We start from the raw sequence: 17376 nt of genomic DNA on the forward strand, positions 1-17376 counted from the left end.
TCTTCTCTTTCCGCTTTCCTCTTCAATCTTGATGTCTCTTCTTGATCTATTCCACCAATTACCATGTTCCTCGGTCCTCTCGGGTCTTGAAGGAACTCTCGCTCTTTTTGCGGCACTTTATGTTCTTTCAAGCAGTTACAGTTAGACACCATGTCAGAACATTTACATTTGCTAAGATCAAACAGATTGTTAGATTTGTCGAGAAAGTCTGTGAGTCGTTGTTTGTAGGTGGCTTGATCCTTTCTTCCCTTGTAGACTTTTAGGATTGAATTGTACTTGTCATGGAAAGATCTGAGTTTTTCAATCGCTTGCGCGTGCGATACCGTTGGAAGAGAGGCCGTTTCCCATACCTCTTGAATTTCATTACACAGTTTGTGAGATATGTCACCAAATGAAGGGTATTTGCCATTCTCCGTCCTAAGCTGTTACCGAGATTGAAGGTATCCTTTCATGACATCAGCGTACGTTGGGAGAACGTTAGTTTGGATGTTTCGTGGAGCTCCAAATATCACGCATGTAACTTGATCTCTTGTGACCACCATCGTTCTGAAAACAAACAAAAACAACTTATTACAGGCTTAACTTAGGGTTCCCCAGACAGACAGACAGACAGCACAAACAACACGAACTCACTCACACGAATTGAAGGGGGGTGGCAGGAGTGCAGCAATCGCCCAAGTGCAGCAAATCGTCTCATCTGGCATAAATAGTCCCAGCCAGTGCTAATATAAACGGGGTGCGTATCACTACGCAGCTCACCAAACCACCCCCGTCGGTGACGCTCCTCAGCCCTGGTTGGCTGGCTGAGGGCTTTGTGGCCACGCCTTTGATGACGCGGGGGTGGGCCACACCCTGTTCTGGCGCCCCGCCCCCCTTCTTCTCCAAGTCACCTCGTGGTCAATGGCGGATCAAAGCATGTATCACGAAATGCGATACATGTCGAAATGCGATAATATGCCAAAATTTCAATCAGATTGAGGGCGATGAAGGAGTGGTCAGAAATAATTATAATTTTGCAGGATTGTTTCTATGGTCATTTGGCACATTTCCCATATACTAGCTAATAAAAAAATTTTAAATGATATTTTTACTCCACCCTAATGAGTATTGCAGTCAATGCATCTGTGTGTTTGTCTGTTTGTCAGCAGAATAGCTTGACAATGTGAGCAGCTGGAATCGCCAAGTTTGGCACAAAGCTTCATATTGCACACACCAACACGGTCATCCAATACTCACATGCCGGCCTATACTGTAGACCAAAATCGAATCCGCTTGTTCTTGTCACCTAACCAACACAACCACCAACTTTTGTAATAACCCATCGACAACTTTTTGAAATATCGTTGTTGTACACAACATTGTCACGTCTGAAGCTCCGTTAAGGCAGAAACCTCAGCACCGGAGACTTTTAGTCTCGGATGATGGCCTAAGCTGTTTTAATGCACCACATTCAATAGATTAAACTTTACCATTCCCCAAGAATCATTCAAATGAGCCAAAACTGATGGCAAACATACATGGAAAACAGATAGCTAAAATATGTTTTCTTACCTTTTAAAGGATTTACTTTGTAAAGTAAACACGGAAGAGGGTAAATAAGATGCTATAAACAAATAGACAGTATTATAGAACAATTACCCTGCACAGTCAACTTGGTGCGAGGCAACGTTTCTGTGTTTCAACGGTTTTTTCCTTTGATCTAATATGGCTGCCAGACCACGTCAGGAATTACATCATACATTTATATTCTTCAATATAATTATTGTTGCATAGATCATGCTCAATAAATTTCAAACTGATCAGACTAAGCGTTGTCCCTGTCAAATTATGACGTCATAATTAAGGCAAAAAATGACGTCATCGTTAACAACACATATTCCCCATGCGGTGTTCTTTAAAATGTGCCATGTTTAAAATTTTCCCCATGGAGCAGTTTTGGAGATATGGAGGTGCAACGATTTTCGTTTTTTCCAAGATGGCGCCTGTACCACGTGACGTATGACATCATAATTATCATTTAAAAATTATATACGAGGAGAGGAAGAAGGAGGTAGCAAAGAAGGAGGTAGCAAAGAAGAAGAGGAAGAAGTTCAAGGAGTGGCAGAAGGCAAAGGTTACGGGGGCAGAAATGGAGGAGCATGAAAGTTATAAGGAAGCCAAGAAGGCTGCAAAGAAAGAAGTAGCAAAGGCGCAGGAGGCATGTCGGAAAATGTTCGGAGAACGCTTGGATTTGGAAGAGGGTCAGAGAGTGGTATTCAGGATGGCAAAGCAGATAGCGAAAGAGAGGTGTGATGTGATGGGGGTGAGTTGCTTGAAGGATGAAGTGGGACAAATCGTTGTGGACCCAGATGGAATTAAAGGAAGATGGAAGAGATATATGGAAATGCTGTTGAATGCAAAGAATGAATGGGATGGCAACATGGAGAGTAACCCAGTTTTAGGACTGGCAGAGAAGATAACTGAGAAGGAAGTTGAGGAAGCGATTAAAGCAATGAAGAGTAGAAAAGCGGGAGGGCCGACGGGAGTTGTGGGAGATATGTTGAAGGCAGCGGGAAATTGGGGTGTGAAGAGAATGACAGAGATCTGCAATCTGGTGGTGAAAGAAGGCCGCATTCCAGTGTATTGGGAACTGAGTACCCTCGTCCCTCTACACAAGGGGAAAGGTGACCCTCTGGACTGTGGCTCGTATCAAGCGATAAAGCTATTGGAGCATGGAATGAAGGTATTGGAAAGGGTGTTGGAGAGGAGGATAAGGAAGAAAGTGAAGATTGACGAAATGCAGTTTGGATTTATGCCAGGAAGAGGAACGACAGACGCGCTTTTTATTGTGAGGCAGTTGCAGGAGAAGTACATGGAGAAGAGGAAGAAGTTGTTTCTTGGGTTTGTTGATCTGGAGAAAGCATTCGATAGGGTTCCACGTGAAGTAGTGACATGGGCATTGAGGATGTTAGGAGTGGAGGAATGGTTGATCAGAGTAGTGATGGCAATGTACAAAAGAGCGCGCACAGCTGTAAGGACGAAGGACGGGAACAGTGGTGAGTTTGAGGTGAAGGTGGGAGTGCATCAGGGGTCGGTACGAAGTCCACTACTATTTGTAGCTGTGATGGAGGTGCTGGCTCGGAAGGTAAAGGAGGGTTTACCGTGGGAGTTGTTGTATGAAGATGATCTGGTGTTGATTGCAGAAAGTATGGATGGACTGAAGGAGAAGATGAACAAGTGCAAGGAATGTATGGAGACGAAAGGTCTGAAGGTGAATATCAGAAAAACAAAGGTGATGGCAAGTGGTAAAGCATGTGGTGAGGTGGAAATAACTGGGAAGTGGCCATGTGCTATGTGCAGGAAGGGTGTCGGAGTGAACTCAATTCAATGTACAATGTACAATGTGCGCTGAGTGGGTTCATCAAAAATGTAGTGGTCTGATAGGGTCATTAACCAGTGTGGCAGCTACATTCAAATGTAAGGTGTGCACAGAGGGAGCTGCAGATGGAGGAAATGTTGAGTTGGATCTTGGAGACGGCGTGAAGCTGGAAGGTGTGAAAACATTTTGTTACCTAGGAGACATGCTGAATGGAGAAGGTGGATCAGACTCGGCAATGGTTGCTAGAGTGAGATGTGCATGGAAGAAGTTTCGGGAACTGAGTGGCATGCTGACGAGGAGGGGAGTGTCGTTGCACTGAAGGGAAAAGTGTATGTTGCATGTGTTAGAAGTGTTATGATTTATGGGAGCGAGACATGGGTAATGAACGTAGAGCAGCAACGAAGGCTGGAAAGGGTGGAAATGCGAATGGTTCGGTGGATGTGTGGAGTATCGTTGAGAGAGAGGAAGCCAAATGATGAATTGCGAAAGATAATGGGAATAGAGCCTGTGATTGATGCTGTGAAGAGGAACAGGTTGAGATGGTTTGGTCATGTGTTGAGGAAGGATGAAAGTGACTGGTTGAGAAGTGATGGAAATGAATGTGGAAGGAAGTAGAGGACGGGGAAGACCGAGAAAGACGGCTAAAGATGGTCGAAGAAGAAATGCGGGCCAGGGGGTTAACAAGGAGAGATGCAGAAAATAGGGCAAAATGGAGAACATTGTCATGGGGACCGCAAGGCTAAGCCCCGCTCTTGCAGGGAAAATGGCCTTTTAAAATGCCTGTTGTTGTTGTTGTTGTTGTATAGGAGGAGGCGCTCCTATGGTACAAATTTCATGTCCATTGGACTAACAGTTGCAGAGATTTTTTTTTTCCTTCATACTGATCGGATGAAGCATTGTACTTGTCCAATTATGATGTCATAATGAAAGCACTGATGATATCATAATCAACATATCTTATTCCCCATGGGGAGTACTTGACAATGAGCCATGTTTCAATTTTTTTCCAATGAGTGTTTTGGGAGATATAGAGGTGTAACGTTTTTCCAAGATGGCGTCCGTACCACGTAACCTATGACGTGATAATTATGAATAAAACAATTCTACAGGCAGAGGCACTCCTGTGGTAAAATTTCGTGTCAATCGGACAAACGGTTGACAATAAAATGAATTTTTAAAATGCAGACACTCGTACATACGTACGGACCCGAATGCTTAACCCTACTTTTCATTTTGGGAGCGCAGGGTAGAAATGGAACGAACCAAGCAAATCAAATGGACACAAAGAAGTAAATGGGAATAATCAAACTGATGTACAATGATTAGAAATAAACAATTCCTAACCCACTTGGTGCCACAGATCACATTCATACAACAAGACAATAATGCAGGTGAGACTTCCCTTTTCTCTGATGCGCAGGGTGGACACAGCTATGGAAACCAGGTGCGGGACGAGAGCCAGTGACGAGTAGCTTCCAAGATGCCGAAAGTCATGAGGAAGACCAGCGATGATCAGCCTCCTCAACCAGGCCTTGTGAACCCCAGTGTCCTTTAAGCAAGGCCTCCTGGCATAGGCGTAGTTTGATTTCTCTATTTGGGGAGCTAGGGGTGACTTCCAAAATTAGTTTGTTTGTGTCGTTACAGTGTACGTGAAATCACAAATTCAGTTTACGTTCATTATTGTTACTCACGTATATGGGATATTTTTATCTTAATTGTAAACTACTGGGAAAAAAATTAGGTGGGGGCATTTCCCCCCTCTGCCCCCCCCCCCACCCAAACTCCACCAGTGCCTCCTGGCCTGCCCTCCGTTCTCTTCCTCCAGGCCCTCCAAAAGCACAGTGTGATCCCAACTTAGGTCAATCACAAGAGACTAAGCCACAATTAAAGTCTCCTTCCAAGCTCCTCTGTGATCATATATATATATCTATATCTATATATCTATCTATCTATATATCTCTATCTCTCTCTCTCTCTCCACACAAGGCCCATTCTTCTTCCTCATCTACCACGTCTCTCTCCAGCTGTCCTCCCTCCTCAAACGGAGGTCTCTTACATTCTCTTTCTCCTCTGAGTGGGCGGAGTTCTCCTCTGGCTGTCCTGCCCATGGGGCAGCACAAATCTTACTGTAATTCACCAAATGTCGGTCCGTCTGTCTGCCGAAGGTACCGTAAAAACTTCTGAACCGATCGCAACGATATTTTGGGTGGATAATCCTGGGATCTCCAGGAGTAAAATAGGCTATTTAGTTTTCCCAATTTCAGCTTTGGTCTCCAGAATTCTCAGGTTTGGACTCCCGCATAACATTCGCGTTCGCATAACGTTCATTGTGACGATGTTTTCATTGCAACAATGTTGTTTTCCCGGGTGCCACACAAACGGCTGCACCGACCGCTGCACAGCTGCACCGATCGGACTCGGTGACCTCGGACAAAGACCTTTTATAAGGACACGGGTTGAATCCCTGCTTGAGAGAATTCCAACCCCCTCGCCGCCATCACGGCCGTCTCTCCAACTTACAATCCCACAAGATATGCAGAAAGGATGACCAAAACCAATATAATCATCATTAAACATCATTCGTATATAAACATCATTAAAAGCAAATAATGACCAAAGTTCAAATGATGTGGGTTTAATCTCTACATGAGAGAATTCCACATAGCTATTTGGGCGGTGAATACGCTAACAGATCGCTGTCTCCATCGATCTTGCCGAGGCTGTAACAGCTATCGGCTCAAAATCCTTTTAACTGTTGATTTGGAAGTTTTTACAATGAAGGAAACATTAACAATGTTGTTAACAGTTTATTTTGTGATTAATTTGTGATTGGAGTTATGTTGTTTGGAATGAAAAAAGAGCTATCGAGTTCAAGTAAATGACGACATGCCGTGATGGTTTCTACTTTCTGAACGTGAACTTCGCGGATCGCCATATGCAGATTCGCCACGGTCACACAATCGATGTTTCTATACGTGATCGTACCTGTTTGTTTGCGAACGGGTACGTTTTTCATGGAAGTCCTTCACGAACTTTCTGTCCATGTCTGACGTACGACTGAAGGTGCTACAGGAATGTGGAATTTATTGGTTTCATGCTTTAGCATTTGCCGTATCTGCATTGCCTGTTTGCTTCTGGCCTCCCACCCGTGCGTAGCATGGGTGTCTCACTAGTAGATATAATTAATGAATGTTTTGTTATTACGTTTAATATCCTTTTCATATATCCTTTTGGCCTGCTGAGTTGTTTTCCTCACGAGTCTCTGTTTCCTCTTATACTGATGTGAGTCGCACTATAGTCCTGCTATTTTGGACCTCATTATTGACTTCTAATTATCCTTAATTACACTGTGTACCCTGCCCCCCTCCCCTCAATCACCTTGGCCTCTTTCTGCATCTATCTTTACATTTCCCTGGTCCTCTGAAGATGGGTTAACTCCCTGTGATGAAACGGAAGAAGAAGAAGAGGCGTGTTGCAGGCATGGAATAAGCATATCTGTCTGCCATGGGCGGATGCCTGCTGATGTAAGAGGATTTGAGTACTTAACCAGCTGAAGGAGTTAAACTGCCAGTGCTGCTATGAATTCTGAGAGATCTTCGTAAGATGTGATTACGAGCTTTTGACTGGTGACTTAGATTGCTTAGTTCATTTTATAAACGGTCTTGATGTGCCTTTATTTGCTTTGTATGGCTAATAAGATGATTGCTGTGTTTATGTAGGTAAACGCCAAGTCGATTACAATAAAGCCTCATATTCTGAAGATAAGGTCTTGGGGTCTGATTCCATTGCACACCCCAAACATCTTCTCCTTGTTTCCCATGGCGGTGAGCACATCTCGATCAATGTCCTGTTGATTTGATCTGGTGGTGTAAATGAGCATCGGGAGATAATTCCACTATCAGGAGAATAAGGGGACAAACTGATGCAGGTGGGCAACGACCAGCGGGACTTTGGGATGGGAGTTGAGCAAGTGAGGATTTCTCGAGGAACGCATGAAACCATGGGTGGCAGAGCAGAAGTAGGAAAAGGGAAGGAGAACAGGCCATGATTAATAATAGACATATTCAAACTCAATACAAATCAAAGGTTACATTTTCGATCAGGCCAAATCAAATGATCATTTCATATGTGATGTCACAGATGAATTTGCATGAATGTGCAAAATTTAATTATTATAACGTTAAACAAGTGCACAATACCTGCAACATGTCAGTTTTTTGATGAGGACCTTTTCATGTGGCAACCTTTAAACAACATCATCATGCTTTTTTAAATGGCCAATGATATTCCCTCTTTGTGCTCGCCCCATCACCATGAGATCATCTGACTCACAGTCATTAATTGCACTCGATTACACAGAACTTATGCTGTGAAACCTCTGTAGATTTGAAACATCATCTATCATCAAAGCCCAACCCCACAATCTGGCACTGCCCACCCACCATCAGCTATCACCACTTCTCCTGGGCAACCTGCAAAGCCAGCTGCAGCCTGGATATTCACTGTCATGGTAGTCCTTCAATAAATCTGAACTTCTCATGACCAACATGGCTTTCATCCATAGCTAAATTGAGCTCTGCTCTCCCATAGGGGCTGTTACTCCTGCTTCACACCTCGATATTGGACAATCTAAAGCTCTCAACATCCCCACCGGGCGACCGAGGAACATTGGGATCTTGATCCCCAACTAGGTGCCTGAGGCCTGCTGTTCTCTCATTTAAACCAAGTTGGAAAAAACTGTTTTCTGGTCTTTTGTCTCCTTGCTCTTTTAGCCCTCACCTCACCGCAACCTGCACGCCAGGCCACATGGATTCTTTAACATCCACCAGCCAAGCACTGGCAGACTGGATGCTGGATTCATGTTGTCTCTAAAATGAAAGTGGACTCTTTAGTGAAATGTCGTACCTGCACAGCACCAGAGTGACAATTTATAGTCAGGTACGATCTCCTCATGGACAAAACTCACAGTTGACAGCTCCAAGGAGACCAAGAAACCTCTGATACATCATCTCACGATGAACATCTAGAATCAAAGACTTTGATTCATGGGCTCGTCTTATGTTAAAAAGTTTGGACTTGTGTATAAATAAATGCATTGAAAGACGAGTTCCGGGAAAAAAAAAATCTAATCATTTTCAAGATCCCACTTGAGAGAATAAGCAAGTCAGGTCTTTCAAATGGACTGGAAATGACCAAAAAAAATTAAATAATAGCTATCAAAGTTAAACACAGGGCAACAAGGTTTTCACATTCATCAAAATGTGAAGAGTAGAGAAGAACACAACAAAATGGCCTGTGGAATTAATGCCTTGAAAACTGCAAGGAATGGAGAATAATGAACTTTAATAAGCACTCATCTTTGGGATCGAAAATTGACAATTTGCAGGAAAAAAAAAAATCAATGACCATGAGGGATAGTTTGATAAGAAGAGCAGAAAGTTTGTTGAGAGAAATACTTCGCCAATAACTCGTGCAATATCCAAGGAGACGAGTGACCTTTTCTGCGAGCCAAATCATCTTTCCTTTGCGGAGTCAAAAGTTACAAACATGTCCATGGCTGAGTGACAGAATGAAACTACAATTGATGACAGGCCAGAGAGTGATGCCATTTCAAACACGTGTATATGGGAGTAGCTGTTTTGTTGCATTTGCATCATATTTAATACATCTGTATAATTTATGACTTCAAGATGTCTTCTTCACCGTGATCCATCTCAGTGTTGCACAAATAGCCTGATCTGTGTCACAGAAACCATTTACATCAAATGATCCATCTGTTGGCAATCCTATGTGCAAGAGATGTTATTAGAAAAAAAATCTATTTTATAGGTAAATATATATTACACACATATATATATATATATTACACATATATATATATATATATATATATATATATATATATATATATATATATATATATATATATATATATATATATATATATATATATATATACATGCAAAGCATAAATAGGGATGAGGCCTTGCGGTGACTGTAACCATCGGTCAACAGTTCCATCTATATCCAAATCAAGTGCTGGCATACCATACGTGCTCACGCCCTGAAAAACGTCTTCAGATGATTTTGTGATCAGGATTTCAAAACCCATATGTTCTTCAGAATAAAACAAGTCCAGCATAATATGGATAAAGCTCAATTGTCGATTGAAGTTTTTTTGTTTTTTTTTACATCTTTTGCAACTTTTGTTTTCTTCTGACAAACAAGGAAACATTTTTTCAGATGAGACTACATCTTGCACAAGTTGGAGGAATGGGGTAACCACTCCATAGGAGGAAGCATTGAGCCATTGTAGTACTCCAATGGCCTTGTAGACTGTGACAACAACTCTGGTTTACCAAGAAATTGGCACAATGGAGGATACCCAGGATGCCAAAGACACCCAACAGGACTAACAGTGAGTTAAGCTGGTTTGAATACAAGTGCTTGATATAATTCCAGGACCTCCAACATCACTACAGGAGAGTTTTTCTTTGGTTATTCTTTTCTAAATGCGAAGTGAAGAGCAGGGTTAAACAATTAGCACACATTGTCTGTCTGTCTGTCTGTACAAACTTCAGTTTATGATCGAGGGAACGACTTAATTTCAATTGAATGTTCTATTGTGAACACGAATCGGAACATTAATCTGAAAACAAACCTGTAGTTTAGCATCGTCATGACTTCATCCTGATCGCACTTGCACAGAGAGGAGTGAAATTTTAAGTGGTGAAGCCGCTTCAATATTTGGCTTGTCCTTTCTTCAATCCGTCAAAAATGAATAAGAAGAACCTTTCTACCCCACCGTGTTTAATTCTAAAGGGTTCTAAAGGGTAATTATAGAGTGTTCTAAAGAGTAATTCTAAAGTGTAATTCAAAAGACAAATTATAAAGGGTAATTTTAAAGGGTAATTTTAAAGTGTAATTTTAAAGGGTAATACAAAAGTGTAATTTCAAAGGGTAATTTTAAAGGTTAATTCTGAAGTGTAATTCTTAAGGGTAATTCTCAGGGTTCTAAAGTGTAATTATTAAGTGTAATTCAAAAGGCAAATTCTAAAGGGTAATTATAACGGGTAATTTTAAAGGGTAATTCTGCAGTGTAATTCTAATGTGTAATTTTAAAGTGTAATTTTAAAGTGTAATTCTAAAGGGTAATTCTAAAGGGTAATTCTAAAGGGTAATTCTAAAGGGTAATTCTAAAGGGTAATTCTAAAGGGTAATTCTAAAGTGTAATTTTAAAGTGTAATTTTAAAGGGTAATTATAATGGGTAATTTTAAAGGGTAATTCTAAAGTGTAATTTTAAAGGGTAATTCTAAAGGGTAATTATCATGGGTAATTTTAAAGGGTAATTCAAAAGTGTAATTTTAAAGGGTAATTCTCGGGGTTCTAAAGTGTAATTCTTAAGTGTAATTCAAAAGTCAAATTCTAAAGGGTAATTATAACGGGTAATTTTAAAGTGTAATTCTAAAGGGTAATTTTAAAGGATAATTCTAAAGGATAATTCTAAAGGGTGATTCTGCAGTGTAATTCTGCAGTGTAATTTTAAAGGGTAATTCTAAAGGGTAATTTTAAAAGGTAATTCTAAAGGGTAATTCTAAAGGGTAATTCTAAAGGGTAGAATATAAAGGGTAAAGGTAATTCCAAAATTTAAAAATAAATATTTTAGAATGTATAAATTCTAGGGGTTTTAAAATTTTGAATATTTTCTTATAATAATATTAATAATTTAATATAATAATATTCATATAATAATAATAATAAATATAATATTATCACAATATAATATAATAATTATAATAATAATATATATAATATTGTTACGGATCCCGGGGGTCGGCGCTCCCCTTATCAAGGGGGGGCTAATCCCCTTGTCTTTTTAGCTGGCCATCCCGAGTCCTGGGGGTTATAACGTCCTTCCCGGCGCGGCGTTAGATAGGGTTTGTTAGGCCTAGGGGTTCACTACTACCTAAATACCAACGCCGGCCGGAAACGAGGGAATAACTCCCGCTCGAACCACGGATATGTTGGAAAATGCCGAGCGGTTAGCAATCCGCGATCCGAGCTGTTAACAATGAGACTAAACCCGATTCTGAGCGGTTCCTAATCGTGCCACATATACTCAATTGAGAAAAGACGAAAGCGAAGGGATTAAGACGAAACCAGAAAGAACAGGTAAATTTATTACAAACAAAAAGAGGAAAGGAAAGAATGTACAAGAAAGAAAGAAGAAGCAGGACACAGGGCAGTCTTAAAGCAGTCTTATTCTATACCCCAAGACAAACATACACACTCACACGGGGATTGTAGCTGGTAGGTGGTCAGGTAGAGGGTCCAGTGATGGGGTCCAGGCTCCAGGTGAGGCTCCAGTCCAGGCTCCGGTTCAGCGGGCGAAAACCCAGCAGGCAGCTCCGCGCGTATCTTGGAAACGCGACCGGACCTTACATATAGCGGGGGGGAGGCTGGTGTCCCGTACGTGTGCGCTCCTGGACAAGTCCGTTAATAAGTGCATCTCCAACCAAACTTGTGCGCATTTCCCAATCAGACTCGTATAAGCGCGTCTCCAACCAACTCGTATAAGCGCGTCTCCAACCCGAGTCCTTTTTACCACCAACCTTCCACTCGAGTGCTGCCGTATCTCTCTCGGCCGTATCTCTCTCTCAAAGGGCTTTGCATTCACGCTTATATAACGCGCCACGCGATCACTACACGGGCCTCAAGGCCACGCCTGTCGGTGATGTTACATCAGCCCTGGTTGGCTGGTGAGGGCTTACCGGCCACGCCTTTGACGGCTGGTTGACAGGCACACCTTCTTCTTGGCGTTCCGCCCCCTTTTTCCTCGGGCCTGACCGCATGGTTTATGGCGGCGCTTGAGCGAACGCTAAGGCACTGACTGTAGGGGCACGTAATGGCGTCGCTTGGAGAGGGAGGTCGCAAAATGGACGGAATGGGCTTAATCTTATTTGATTGACACAACGCAGATTCAACTATTGGAAACACGGCCTTATCTAAAACACATAATAATGAAATAACTAAAGTTCTATGGTGGCCTACGTGTTGCTTGTGGACTAACTATGGGGTGCAACCTTTAACCTTTTAATAATGGGATATTTACAAGTAATTATTTACAAGTGAGGGTTCTAAAACCACAACAATATATTATAATATTATAATACAATATTATAATAATAATAAATTATAATATTAATATGTAATAATTAATATAAAAAGATATATAATAATAATATTAATAATTACATTAATATAATTATTAATAATAATAAATTAAGTATAATCATCATTTATTATAATAATATAATAAAAGTATAAATTCTAAAAGGTAATTCTGGGGGTTCTAAAGGGTTTCGTTCGTTTCTAGACTTTGCCTAGTTCATATTAAAATGACAAAATAAACCACTTCCTTCAGACACAGGTGTGATTTGCCTGTCTTTCTGCCTGTCTGGCAGTCAAACAATATCGAAAATCATTCCAAACAGAAAACCGACTGTGTTTAGGAACGTTGTAAAAGACACAAAGAACAGGCACGAATAACAAATATAACATGTTCAATAAGATGCTGTAAAATACGCTGCATCAACAGTGAAAACTTCCAAATTGTGTTTTTCTACAACCTTTAAAATCCTTCATCTATCTCAATTGAATTAAACGCTTGAACACAGTGGAACACAAATCACTTTATTGGACTTTTAAAACCCTTTCGTTTAACAGTACTTGGACAAAATATTATGTCATTTTACATCATTTCGGCCAATCAAATTTGCTGGTTGCAGAGCTTGCCCATGGCCTTGTTTCTCAAGACTGTGCGGGGTAAGGTGTTCTATGAACTCTCTAGTATGAATTGTTGTAAATTGAATTTCAATGGATATTCATTCACCTTGTATAAAGAAAGCTTCCCTGTGTCTCCTTTACACTGATGGCGTCAGCAGGAAATTCTGCTCTGATTTTGACGTAAATGATGAGATCACAGTTACCTAATGGGTGATGAAAATGAGGCCTCCAGACTCACTTTGCTATGAAGTGTAAAACAGTTTACAAGTTATCCATGAGCTCTGCATTTTAAGCTTATTTTTCCTTGCTGACGAAGCTTGAAGGCCAAAACATGTCCAAGACTAATATTTGAAATGCTGAGTTTGCATCAGCACATCCTTTTAGGAAGGGGGTCGGTGGGAAGGGGGTCGAGATCACATGTTTTTGTGTTTGACTTGAGGATTGTACATTTGACAACTTCCTCAGTAACAGGAGTAAACGAACTGAGAGGTCGTCTGTGAAAGCAGTGTTCAGCATCATCCAGGGAAAGGAGTGACTGCTTGTCAAGATTGTTTCTTATTGACTGAATTTTATTGTGAAAGAAATGCAGGAAGCGTTGGGGTAGTTCGTTTTGAGGAAATACAGTGGGAAGAACGGATTTATTTTTGGTGGCAAGTGGGCGGTTGGTAATGCTGAACAGTTGCTTGCAGGAGGAGCTCCTAGTAATCCGATCAGAAATATATGACGTTTTTGCTTTCGGAATGATTTTTATGATGAGTCTTTTAGCTATGTTATACAACTGTTTATGGACTGTGAGGCCAGTCTTCAGCCACTGTCTCTCGGCACGTCGCCATTCCTTTTTGGCAGCCCTGACTTCGTCGCTGACTGCGCTGAACCACGGAGTACTCCTGCGTCCGGGAACGGCGCACCGTGTCGCTGGATCATGACAGTCCAACGCTGTGTGGAGGCAACAGTCGAGGTCTTCTGCAGTGACGAAGGAACGGCCAGAGAGACGAGTGTGAAGGTCCTCTTTAAAGGCGGAACGGTTGATGGCACGGATGTTGTGGGCGGTGATGAAGGTGGGCTGAAGATGAGGAACAGCAATACTCAGGCGGCTGGTGACACAGAAGTGGTCCGAGGCGATAGCACAGGTCACTGACGTGGACTGCACCAACTGATCATCGCATCTGTGCACTAACCAATCCAGGATGTGTCCTTTAACATGTGTAGGTTGGGAGACAGACTGAAACAGACTAAATGTAGAAAGGAAGTCAATGATCTTTGAAGTGAGAGGATGTTGTGGTTGGTCGTAGTGAACGTTGAAATCTCCAAGAATCAGGACGAAACCAGGAAGAGTATTGCAGTGGTCGAGCAGATTAAGAAGCTGGGTCACGAACATAGAGTCAGTAAGCTTGTTTTTCCGGTTAGGTGGAGGTCGGTAGAGGCAGAAGAAATAAAGAGTGTTTTCTGACAGAGTGAAGGTGACATGGGCTAGCTTGTAGGTTGAATGGTCGAACGAAAAAGTCGTGGTGAAGGAGACAAAGCGAGAGAAGTTGTCTCTGTAAATAACAGCCATGCCCCCTGTTGTAAAAACATTGTCCCAATAGTAGGTTTAATTCAGTTTCGATCTCTGGCAACACCTGTAAGAAATCAACAAGCTTTGTATCAGTATTCCGTAATCATAGAAGTAACAATGAATTAGCAATTGGTGCAAGCAAGCCTGGAACATCTAGAAATACGCACCATTCGAGTATACACTACCACACAGAATAAATGTCACAGGAATGTGTCGGAGCGATGTTCGTCCGAGTTCCTATAGAAGCCTCTCAGTTGTCAGAGACAGCATAACACCTGGGTTCAACTTAGACACAATTTCATTACATTCTCCCCGCCGTTAAAACTACACGTCCGCTAAGGCAGAGATCAAGCCAGCAGCACATAGCAGTAGTGTAATATCAGTGAGCAGCAGTTGTCAGTCCATGTCAGTCAGTCCAACCATAGCGGTCGGGGCGGCGAATCTCTCTCTCGGCGCGGGTCCGGTACCTACTGGGTGCTACATCCCCAAGACCGGAGTCCCCCGCGTCAGAGTAGCCGCCTAGATCGGGTGACGGCGGTGGCCCCACAGGGCCAACCGGATCTGGTGCATGTAGCGGTGAGGAAGCCGGCAGATGCTCCATTGTCAGATCAATGGGGTCGTAAGCCGGTTCATCTACTTCCCTGCATGGGCCCAGATGGCATTTGTCATCTTCCCCGCATGGGGCCAGGTGGCGTACCGAGACCGTCGACTCCCGTCCATTGGGCAACAACACGCAGGCGTGCTCGGGATTAGCCTGGAGAACCTGCACCTTGTCCACCAGCGGGTCATATTTACTCATGCGAACCGCACATTTGAGAAAAGCTGGTCCCGGCTCAGCAAGCCAACCCAGTAAAGGTCGGGTACTGCCCGAACGCCTCGGGTAACGAAACATCCGGTAGTGGGGAGTTTGATTTGTAGCAGTACACAATAAAGTCCTGATCGAGCTTAATGCCCCGGGTAGTGACCAAGCCCATTTGTCTAATCCTAGGCCGCGGGACTTAAGACTCAGAAGTCACGGCCCTCCATATAATACCATTCAAGCGTTCTACCTGTCCATTCGCCTGTGGCCTATACAGAGTAGTATAGCTAGAAGCGACATTATGCTGGAGCAAGAAGTTCCTCACATCCTGGGACAAGAACACCGCACCTCAATCAGTGTGCACATAGGCGGGATTCCCAAACATAGAAAACAAGTTCCGCAGGCACCGGATAACCGTAGCAGCAGACATATCACCGCACGGGAAAGCAAAAGGGAATCTGGAGAACTCATCAACGATCGTGAGTAGCTAACGAGAATTACTCGAAGCTGGTGAAGCCAGCAAGGGTCCTTTGAAGTCCATCGCTAATCTCTCCCACGGCCTAGTGGCTTGGACCAGCGTGCCCATAGGAGGGTTGTAGAAGCGAGGTTTGAGTTCAGCGCAAACGGAACAAGTGCGACAGAGCTGACGAACATCGTCAACGGAATAGGGCAAGTTACGACTGCGCACATAACGAGCGAAACGCGTCACGCCGGGATGGCACAAGGTGTCATGAAGAACGCGCAGATCCTCAAAAGAGGTGAGGCTCGCACACATCGCCGGCCGCGATAAAGCATCGGCAACGAGGATATCCCGCCCTGGGCGATATTTGATTGTGTAGCAGAAATCGGCGAGCTCGATCTGCAGCGAGTGATTTTCTCATTCTTAATGCGTTGAGCATGCTGCGTGTCGTACATAAATGCAACACTCTGTTGATCTGTGATAATTTGGAAACATCGTCCGAGCAAATAGTGACGCCAACGCCTGATCGACTCGACGATGGCATATGCCTCCTTTTCGACAGACGAATGTCTCCGTTCCGCGGAGGAGAGAGTCCTTGAAAAGAAGGCCACAGGGCGCCCCTCCTGAGAGAGTGTCGCAGCTATCGCGTGATCCGACGCATCGCTTTCCAAAACAAAGGACTTATTTTCGTCAATCGTCGACACCGTGGCGCCAGCGATGTCAGACTTCAGGCCATGAAAAGCGGCCTTGGCAGCGTGACTCATGGGGAACGCATCACAATCCACAAGTGGGCGGAGCTTCTCAGATAAATTTTGAACCCACTTGGAATAATGAGCAAACAGCCCGAGAGCTCGCTTGAATGAAGCACGATCGCAGGGCGGGGCCATGTCGAGCAAGGGTCGCAGACGCTCCTTATCCGGAGCGATAGAGCCATGGGTCATGGTGTACCCCAGGAGATCTATCGTGCGAGCATAATAGCGACATTTAGCCTCGTTCATAGTCAATCGATACCTGTGCGCAAGCTTGAGGAAGCGCTTCAGATTAGCAGCATGATGTTCTTTGTCATACCCGCAAACCGTGAGATTATCCAGATAAACGAAAACATCCGTTGAATTCTCCTTAGCGATGAGGTCGTCCATAGCCCTTTGGAAGCACACAACCCCATTCGTGACCCCGAAAGGTAGGCAGGTGAACTGGTACAACCTCTGGCCTGATTCAAACGCAGTATAGATGTGATCTGCCGCGGAGATGGGAGTCTGATGATACGCACTACGTAGATCGAGAGTGCTATAGACCGAGTACTGTGCCACCTGTCATACCAGGGAGTCCATTCCCGGGAGTGGGTAGGCGTCCAATTGGGTAAACCGATTAATCGTCTGTGAATCGTCGATTACCATGTGTTTGCGATGTGATTCAG

The sequence above is a fragment of the Myxine glutinosa genome, chromosome 13 (genome assembly GCF_964187855.1).
Source record: "Myxine glutinosa chromosome 13, kmMyxGlut1.1, whole genome shotgun sequence".
In the NCBI taxonomy this organism is placed as follows: Eukaryota; Metazoa; Chordata; class Myxini; order Myxiniformes; family Myxinidae; genus Myxine; species Myxine glutinosa.